Below are 10920 nucleotides of genomic sequence, written 5' to 3' on the forward strand. Positions count from 1 at the left end.
CTGATTTATCTCTGGTTCAGTCTTTGGATACACAATCACAGCAGTGCACAGACTTCTAATAATGGCAAACACGCAGGCACACATATGCAATTACACACGCACGTCCACACACACACAAACACACGCACACTAATAGAACATAGTTTAGCAATCTGATGGTCTGTCTGCTCCTGTAATAGCCAAGCAAACACAGACAGAGTCAGACTGATAGTTTCTGCATTTATCTTTAATGATAGGCACACACACACACAGTGAGATGCATAAAGTGTGCTGAACTTAATAGATAACAAACTGAAGACACTGGCAACTTCATGGGCAGTAACAGATTCTCCTGTACTGGTAGGAGTTGTAGCTACTGTAGAAGTCAAGCCAGTGTTTTTACAACGTGGCTGCAGGACTACAGCCAGGGTGCTGAATTAACTAATTAATTAATTTTTTTTGTCCACCGGCCAAATATCTAGTGATGTTCAAAATTTTTACCAGCCACTCGTATTACCATTGTTTTTTTGGCTGGTGAGTGAAGCAAATCTGCCAGCCACTTGCATATTTAACCAGCATTTGGCTGGTGGCTGGTGCTAATTTTGTGCTCTGACTGCAGCTGTGGTCTGCACCCTCCAAAGAAAGAACTGTTTGGAAATATCTAGTTTTATTTCTGTCCAGTTGGAGTAAATCTGTTCAAGAATTGTTCTGGACATGACTGCAGAGCCAACAAATACATTTTTTTGTCAGGGTAAAGCAGGCTGCAATCATATGAGTCTCTAAACCCATTCAGAGGGTATGTACAGTGTTTCATAAACCTCTACTTGGTTCTGACCTCCAGGCTGATAACCACCGTTTGAGCTGCGGGACACGTTGGAGAATGACAGGCTGTGATAATGACACCAACAGAAGCTCTGCACTGCCATCTTCTGGCTCGGCTTGAACTGTGATAAATGACATTAAGACAAATCTGTATTTACAGGAAACATTTGACTCATGTTTGTATCCACATCTGAATTAGCTTTCCTGGATCATAGCATTAAAATCAACAACTATTCAGAACTGGGAAAAGAAATGAACTAATAACAGGATATAGAACATTTAACTTGCAAATGTCCCTGTATATTTTTACTGGGCAAAATCAGTAGGTTCATTCCAGCCTAATGAAAATCTCTCCTGCTTGATCAAAGCACTGCAACAAATCCAAGTGTACAAAAGTAATAGCTTGTCATACAAAACATAAGCTAAAGAGTAGATGTAAGAGGTTGTATTTAACTAACCACTGTCACCATTGCTACAGTTTTCCAAATGAGTCTAGGATTCAAACTAGCAACCATCACATTAGCTTTTTTTTTTCTCAAAACTCCAGGAAAATCGTGTCCTCTGGCAGCCTGTAGATGCACATTTCCACCAACATACAGTATATTACAGGCATACCACTTCACTGATCTTTCAGCAGGATTTTTTATAGAGCAGATTTCATACTCCTTCTTCCAGATTCCCTTCCAAGGTTGAATTTATAAGGTCAAGACACAAAAATGATTCACAACATGCTGAAAAGATCCTTTCTAGCTTTAAATTTGCCAAAAGGAAAAGCAACAGGAATGCCTATGGAAACAAAATAACAGGTGGAGACAATTTGACCCGTTGGTCAAGATGCATTATGCACACACAGTCTTCTTCTATGCTCGCATGCGTGCATCCATCCCTGATTCGCGCTCCAGTCCACCTTGTAACAATCTGTGCATGCTGTGCATCAAATCATCCATTCCAAGCTGTGATTGAAACAAGATGGACACTGCACTGGGAGGATGATTTGTAAAATACATGGCAACAAATTATTTACAGGGATCCTTGCAACTAAAAAAAAAAAAAAAACATTTACAGGGAAAGAAGCTTGAGTTTTTACTGGGAAGAATAAGACTTTTATGAGATGTGATGGACAGATACAGAGCAGAGATTTATGGCTCTGGTTTTACCTGCTCGTCCTCAGGGATGCATTAAGGAAAAGATGGGAGGGAGAGATAGATGAAGAGGAAGAGTAAAGGGTGAAGGGGAGTGTAAAATAGAAATAAACTGGAGGAAACAGAAGGGAGACAAAAGACAGAGAGAATTGTTGTGGGGATACTTAAATTCCTTTCATTCACTGCCATTATCTTCACGTCAAATAAAACAGCAGTGAGGGCATAGTACATTCCTTCTGCAGACTCACTCAGTTTTGTGTCTCAAATGAGACCAGAAATACTATCAACATCTTTGATTTGGCCTTGAACACTTGATACGCTATTAGAACTTGCATTGAAACATATCCCACATATTAGATTTCCACATTCTACAGTTGGGTATTATTGGACCCTTGTTCTTACTCTCTATTACACATCACTGCAGGTTTGAATCACACAAATGCTCACAAGGAATGTGGATGTCCATCCGTTTTAAGAGGAAGTTGGAAGCATTTTGGACTTTTACAGTTTGCAAACATATGTTTTGAGCAAAGCTGCTCTAGTGGCAGAAATGATCTTACTGACTCGGTTAAACCTCAGTGGGCGAGCAATTCATGGCTGAGACCATTAAACTGCAGTGCAAGTTAGTCAGCATTTTACTGCTGACTGACAGATGTACATTATTCTATTATACATTATCAGTGCCACTTCCATTAATGAATAAAACAGGAAGGAGAGAGTGATCTCAACCTCCCTGAACTAATCTTGAGGAGATTTCAAAAGAACAGTTTACACAGAGGTGGTATAGTTAACGCCAAGGTATACTATGAGATACATCCTGTTTATATCCTGTTTAATAAGTAGAGAATAATAAGTAAGAGTATCAAGTATTTTTATTGCATGAAAAGAGAGGGACTAATTATAACTTTAGAGCTATCAACATCAGAGTCACAAAAATAACTGAAAGATATAGAAGAATGGATCAGAAAATGACAATAATGACTGGGAGACAAGTAGCCTACCATAAACTAATCAAATTTGAGAATGTAAAATAGAAAAAAGTACCTCCCAAAGTGTTGTTTAAACATTCATCTACGTTAAAGCAGCATTAATTGATTTTTTGGTTGCTTGGTGGCAGAAAAATAAGCTGATAACACAACGCTGATATATTAGCGCCTTGTAAAGTTGATATAGCAAACATGTTAGCAAACAGCTCTCTATTACCTCATCCAGCAGGCATAGAGCAATTTTAGCATGTTGTTTGTATTGCATACCATCTTAACCATCTTAACATGGTTTTGTGTTATTAAATCTGAATTTGAAGAAAGAGCGACAGTTTTTGTACTCAAGGAGACTCATGCCCTTGACACAGTGTTGTATGTTACTAAATGACTGTGAAAGGACAAATGTGTAGGATTTAGTGACATCTAGTGTTGAGGTTGCAGATTGCAACCAAGTGAATACCCCTCCCCCTCCCCTTCCAAGTGTGTAGGAGAACCTACAGTGGCCGCGAAACTCGCGAAAAACACAAAAGGCCCTCTCTAGAGCCAGTGTTTGTCCATTCTGGGCTATTGTAGAAATATGATGGTGCAAGATGGCGGCCTCCGTGGAAGAGGACCCGACCCCTACGTAGACATAAAGGGCTCATTCTAAGTTAACAAAAACACAAAAAACAACAATTCTTATTTTCAGGTGATTATACACTAATTAAAACATACTTATGGATATTATATTCCATCTCTGCAAAGTCCGATCTACTACATTATACACACTGCACCTTTAAGGGCGTGTGCTTTAGAAAGAAGCTCTTGTTCTTTAATCATAAAGGCAACTATTATTATGAGTGACAACAAAACCTGATATTTACATTTTGATCTTTAAGATTAAGTACTACATCCTGCTCAAAACCCCTTAAACTGAATGTCATTTCAAGCCAACTGTGTTTTTGACAGAACAAGAGGAGAAAGCATAGACCAAACAGCTAAATAGAGCCAGAAATATAGAGCTTTTTAGCAGCTTAAATATAAATCAGAGGAAGATGACTCTAATTTATGATGTGGTCACCACAAGACCAGAGTTCCTTTCTTGGTTAAGATTTCAAGTTTGCTAACTTAACTGATCTTTGGCTTCCATCCATTGAGATGATTTCTGCCTCTGGGGCAGCTCTGCTGAAGAGAACATTTTCTTTAAGTAAAACTCCAACCTGTGAGAGCTAATGGGACCTATGGGAGTGGTTTGGGAGGGGGAACGGGGCCTTTGGGGGAAAAGGGGCCGGCTGATCGAGGGCAGGACATAGAACAGAGGGCTTGTAAAACTTGTCTGGGGCTGATGCGGTCTCGCTGCATTTCATGGAGGCTGATGTTAACTGCTACAGCGAGGTGGAGGGTCCAAATTCGGTCTGTTTATCCTGGACAGGAAGGTAGCCGGGTGCATAGAGAGAGAAAGAGACGACTCTGGATAATCCAGGCTCTGACTGCAGATGGGTGGGCTTTACAGTACATGTGAGAATTCTACCGCATGGGTTTGACCACATGCGTTTGTGTGGTGGATGCTCCTTCCACCCAAATGACAAGAATGATTATTGCCTTCACAATATACTCACATCTCCATAAGGGACTTCCACATAGGATGTAACTCCACTCCTGGACTATAAAACCCATCATTTACAATGGCTTTTGCATTGTACAAAAAAAAAACATTTTCTTCATCCAGCTCAGCTGCATGCTGAGGTCTGTCTGCAGCTTTTTAAACAGTCTGAACATGTGTACATGGACCCTGGTAGACATTTTCTGTACAGTATGATCTGCCTCCTTTGTATGGATTCTAAACTGTGCAGGATAGGTTCAACAACAAGCAACTTCTCATTTATTTCTCTCGCTCATTTTCTCATGCAAATCTGGGTGGTGTGCTCCATCAGGATTCACACCATAAAGTTGCAATGGAGCGTGTTTCATTAAACAGCACAGTACATTTGGTCCATTAACACATCCGGTTCCATGTCCTGACAAAGGATCGGCCCACGTTGAGATTCCTGAACTCCTGCAGAGAATCAACTCATAATCTCACGTTTAACTAAAATATTTTACTAAGGGCCATGCTAGATATTAGAGGCTGAGATGTGTGTGTTTCTGCCTGTGTAGATATCCAGGGAAAAGTTGACTGTAGATTTGTCTTACATCTGCATATACGACTCATATCTTGTGTGGCCATAAGGTATTGAAAAAGATTTTTTTTGGCATAAAAAAATCAGGTATTGTATTGGCAGTAGTATTGGGGGAAAAAAGTCAACCAACATCCACCCATAGATGGTTTAAAGCAGCATTTACTGATTTTTTAACCACTTAATGTCAGCGGAACAAGCTGTAAACACAACATTGGAAATTATTCCCCTATAAAGTTGTTGTGGTAAGTGTGTTGGCAAACAATTGCATCCACTATGTTCACCAGCTACTCACTAACTTTTCATTTGGTGATGTTGATCAGCTTTTTTGTTGAAAACAGCTGCCTGCTGCAACTAGAAATAAAAGCTGTGAGAATGAACCAAAACAGTAAAGTTCCCAGCAGTAAAACCAAAACAATAAGCTGAAAGATGCTCCATAGGGCTGAGGGGAACTGTGGGTTCAGGTAATAATTTTCTGTGGGATTGTCACTATGAGTGACACCTTTCACATTACACATAGTCGTGTGATTCATTGTTATTTGTAAAGATATTGATTAGTGCAGCTTCAAGCAAATTGGAGGTTTGTATTAAAATAAGGAGTCATCTCAAAGCATTTACTTCTCAAAAATTCAAAAAAACTACCAAATAAATAGTGTTTTGGAATGAAACCATTCAAATGTTGGTAACATTAAGCTCCTTCCCCTTATGTAAGCCTCATTAAGATTTTTGGAAGAAGGACTTAATTTGTTGCACAATACCTCATCTTTCTGGTCTTATCATCACTGTAAAAGGATTCCTGGAAATTAAAGTCCCATCACTCCTCTGTCCACGTCTGTTACAAGTGCCGTTCCTCCCACGTTGTTAAGTCCATAACCAAAATTCTTGGCCTTGAACTATACAGAACATCAGGCCCTGGTCTAACCTCTGCTGCAGGGTGCCTGAGTCTCTTTCCTTTTGGTTGTTTGATCCTTTGCACAGATGGTTTTCTTCAGGAAAAGGTGCTGAGTGAGAGCTGAAAAACCAGGTTTAAGGTATCAAAAGAACTCAAGAATACTGACCATTTGTGCTGTCCTGCCAAGAGCGACTCAAGCTTACAGTGGAATGAGCAAACCAAAAGGGTCTGAGCGAGCGAAGGTAAGGATGATGATTGTCTTTATTGAAAGACCTGAACCATATATGTGTATAAAATGCTTTTTTCTATAAGTCACAAGATGAATCAACAAATATTGAGCTAATTCTTTACATCTTTGTTTTAAAAACATATAGCTAAACTTTACCCATAAGGTTATTGGTTTATCAGTGATCAGGGTCAAATAGCATAGTTTCTTGGACCAAAAATTAGCTTAATGCTTTTCCTTTAGACATTTACCATACTGGCTGGTCAACAAGCAAGCTAACCAGCTTACAACACATTATTTATTGAAATCTTCACATAACTTTACATAATTCTAATGTCCTAACCACTCTCCACTTTTCTTTTCCTCCCTCTGGATCACATCTGGACTGCCGGCATGCCTGGCAGATATTGCCTCTTGACAGAAAGAATGACCATTTGAAGCTCAATTGAGCCAAGAACTGCTCTTTATCCCATTATTCAAAAGACTGTACCCTTTTTCTAAGCTCTCCATCTCAGTGGAGGATGTTATGGTTTCATCCTCCAGGATTTCAAGAAACATTGGTGTGGTCACTGAGGATCCCCTGATAATCTCAGATCAGACTGGCCTTGTTATGCAGGCAGGCCCCCCTCCAACTCATCAAGAAATCAGCAGCCTATGTGGTCTTCAACCCACCCAAACACTCGCCCGCACACTGGCTTCCTGCAGGCAGAATCTTGCATAAGATGCTGATGTTGGCCTATCAGACGTACCTCCAGTCTGTGCTGTAATAAAATAGCTTGAATTTAATCAACTGCTCACTCGGAGCCTCATTATCAAAGATCCACACAAATATGTGTCAAGAATTCTTGAACCCCAGCAGTGGAATAAGTTCCAAGTGGCTGTTTTTTTTCCTTTTGGAATATAGCAAACTTGCTCCCAAACATGTCAATTAGCTCACTAACTAAACAACCATAGCCCATTAGCAACAGAAATCGAGGGAAACAGGCTACCGCAGTGTGGCGAACACATTCAGCTTTTAATGTTTGCAATCAAGATGAGAATTTTGCAGTCTGCCAGAGAGAAGCCTGCCGTGCAACCACGACATGTACTCAATCTTTAGCTTTTATTTGGAGGTTACTCAGCAGCCAGCAACAGAAGAGTATTGCTGTAGTATGTGGCTCCCAGATGTGAATGGGTGTAAGTGTTAAGGGTGTTGCTGAGAAAGAGTAGATGCATGAGACGCATTAAAGTCACCTTTCCCTGGATAGGTGGGTCCTGTCAATGTGTCTTAAAATTCCAACGAGTGGAGAGTTGGGGGTTTTTTTCAAAGAGAGTAGGAAAGCCGTAAATCTCATCTAATGAAGTAATCGCTGAACCTTTGGCATGAATAAGTAACCTTATCCCTCTCCAGCAGACACATTATGGTGATTTTGTGCCATGGAGAAGTAAACACATGCCAAACTAAGCATTTAATAATGTTTAAATACTGATCTCTTTTTCTTTAGTTTTGACACATAAGTATCAGATTCCTGTCGTCAAAATGAGTAAATCTTTCACACTCCTTTCCGCCTCATGGACTGAGACAACCACAGCTCCATGGTCCTCTCGTCAGGTTGTTTTGCTTCCCTAAAGCAGTGGAGATGTATGATGAGGATTTCCGCTGAAAGAGCAGTTGAATTTCTCCCTTGTGTGTTAGGCAAAGTCCCCCTGGGGCGACCTCCCACACTGAACAATGTTGACACATTATGAGCTTGCTGTATAACTCTACTATTTCCTTTGATTCTCTCATTTAAAGTGTATGTGTGTGTGCACATATGAACACACAACCACTTACTCTCTCATCCTCTATTCATCTATTCGACGTATTGAACTTTTATTCTCTTTTAACAGCTTCCTTTTCATTGACGTCTCCTCAATTAACTTTTCAATCTCGGCTGCCTTTTTGACTCTTTCAGAAATGTGGAATTCTTTGGCCGACTGCTCCCTCAAAATGCGCAATTACCATTGTTTTCATTTTTAAATATCGACCCATTTTGGCCAGGATATAATTATAATTAGGATATCCTTTTCCACTCGCCAGTAATAAGTCACATTTGATGATTTCCCCTTCGTGTTTCACACAGAGCTGGAGGCCCTTTTCCAAGCCCAGAGTTGTGTCGCTGGATGCTTGGGGTTGCAGCCATGGTAATGGATTTGAGGCCCTTCTCAAGAACAACACGGCTTACCCTTAATCGTCGCAGTCCACTTTACACATTAGCACAATCAATTTAAGTGGGGGAAATAGCTGAGCGAGAGGTGGCATCAAACGCATGCAATCACCCAGCATCCATTGCTGCCTCTGGACAGGACTGTGCGTCACAGTGGCTACAGTGGAAAATGTGAATCTTTGTGAATGCCTTGTAATGCAGAGAGAGATCTCTGAAGCCTGCCAAACTGCATAACTGTGCCCATTTGTCTGGGTGGTGTTTTTATGTTACTTTGGGGGTCACAGAGCTCCAGCATTTGACTCTGCAACAGAGGTATTTATCCATATCCATATCCATGTTTTGGAGACAGTCTGAAAATATCTGCAACCTTTATGGTTTTAGGAGCCAGATTCTCATATGTCACATTCTCCTTGCTTATATCAAGGTAGAGACAAAGCCAGACCAGGCTGGTTTGAGTTCAAATGACTATATAAATGCTGTTCTTTGTAAATGTGTACAATACACACAACCATGTAACGGTCTGTGGGTTGGAAATTGTTGCACTTTGCATTTTTCAAAAAGCAAAGCTCATCTAGAGTAAGAAATAATTGGTTAGGTTTATCCATAAAGCAGTTTTAAGTATAGATTTTTTGGCCACTTTGGGGCAGCAGAACAAGCTGTAAGCACAACATCACCTTCTAAAGTTGATATGGCCAACATGTTAGCAAACAGCTTCCTATTCAAACATGCAGTAGGAACGGAGCAACATAAACATTTATTTGGAGTCGTGTTTCTGGCCACCCAATAAATTTCATATTCACTCTCCTTGTAGCTTTTTTTGGTTTCCATCAAGGAAATATCTGTATCTTTAGCTGCTAAACGCTCAGCTACAGTTATGTCCACCAGCTAAGGTACTCGCTAACTTTGTCGGTCTGTTGTTTGCCGCATTGATTTGCATTTCTATTACCAGTTTAAATGTGCCGAATCATGCCGAATTGCACCTGAGATGGACCGTCTCCGAAGTCGAGTCAAAGCGTGTTTAACCTACCTCCAAGCGGGATGTGGTGACGTCAGATGGGCTTCTTCATCATTCAGGGACAAGATGGCTTACTTCTGGTTTAGCCCTCTGCTAACTTGAATAGGATAAAATAATTCAGTGGTGTGGGTCTTCCAGACTTTCCAAATGTTATCAGACCAAATGGACCAAATTCTGATAGTGAGACAAGTCATTTGCAACAACTCACAATAAAGCTGAAACAATGATCTGAAAGATGCTAAAATGCTTTGCAAAAAACTGATAAGATCACTTTAGAAATCTTTAAGTAGCCATTTGATTGGCTAGCAACACTTGCCTCCAGATACAGTAACTCTTCTAATTACAACGGTCAACGAGCAAGCGGATGAGGAATGATAGCTGGACGTCACTGCTATCCCTTTATTCTTTTCTCCACCTCAGTTGCTTGTTTTTTAAAACCATGCTTTTTGTTGCTCTCCATTGCAGGCTCACACAACACTTGGCACAGTCATCAGTGGCTTGATTCCAGCATATTCATCTATGGTAAAGTACCAGAGAAAAAGTCCACTATAATTCTGTTCACAGTTCATGAAATGTTCCCTGGTGTGTACAGTCACGTTGCAACAACACCATGCAAATGCAAATAATCACATTTGCAGTTGGTATGCTAAATCTACTGTGAACAAGGTCGTTCACGCCCTTATATTCAAACAATCTACATATATTAAACATGATGCTTAGCTTACAATATGTAAATTGCATTGATCCAAGTATGATGAAGTATTAGCAGATACTATCAGCTCTCACTGCAGACTCCCTATATGGTTGTATAATTTTACATTTTTTTAATTTTTTGCACATTTCACAACTCATCTTGCAACCTCAGCTGCCCTTAAAATCTCATCTGCCACCCTCCCAGGCTGGAAATCACTTGAGAACAGCAGGGACAAAGCGGCGTCAGCAGGGAAGACGGGTGGAGAAAATCCATCTCCACCCCATCTTTCACTCATCAGTCATCACCACGTGCAGTGACCTAAGCAGAGGCTGCAGAGGTCAAGACCACGCTGTCCATCTCTGTTACTCTGTTCGTGAATAAACAGAGGCCAGTGTATGGGTGTGCATGTCCGTCAGGGCGATTACATGCACACGAAAACACACACACACACATGCACTCACACAGCCTCGTGCCGACTCCACTGGCATAATTAGAAACATTTGGGATCATTTGCAAAGGGAACACAAGCTCTGATGGGATCCAGATGCACTACTGGGTTTCACCGAAATACAGGAACCCTTATTTATGAGGGGCCATTACTGGCTCCTCACCCAGGGAGGTGTGTGTGTGTGTGAGTGAGTGTATGTGTACTGTCCAGTTTGTCCAGATACTAAATGAGTGTTTGGGGGTGGATCATCCATATTCAGGTCAGACTCAGTTTAATGACATTTGTTTTGGTGAGATAATGAGGGTTAGTATTCATTGTATTTCTGAACACAATGTAAGCTTAAATGAACTTGTAGAGACTCAGAAACAGAACACTTT

The 10920-nt window shown here is 40.6% G+C and overlaps 1 long non-coding RNA gene across 1 annotated transcript; it reads left to right on the forward strand.

Moving 5' to 3' along the window:
* The first annotated feature begins 6064 nt into the window (after nt 1-6064).
* LOC137172299 (uncharacterized) lies at nt 6065-10868 on the forward strand. Its single transcript, XR_010924933.1, has 3 exons — nt 6065-6216; nt 9867-9923; nt 10300-10868. It is a non-coding gene; the product is annotated as an uncharacterized lncRNA (long non-coding RNA).
* Nucleotides 10869-10920: the final 52 nt, after the last annotated feature.

Source organism: Thunnus thynnus, chromosome 20 (assembly GCF_963924715.1).
Source record: "Thunnus thynnus chromosome 20, fThuThy2.1, whole genome shotgun sequence".
NCBI lineage: Eukaryota > Metazoa > Chordata > Actinopteri > Scombriformes > Scombridae > Thunnus > Thunnus thynnus.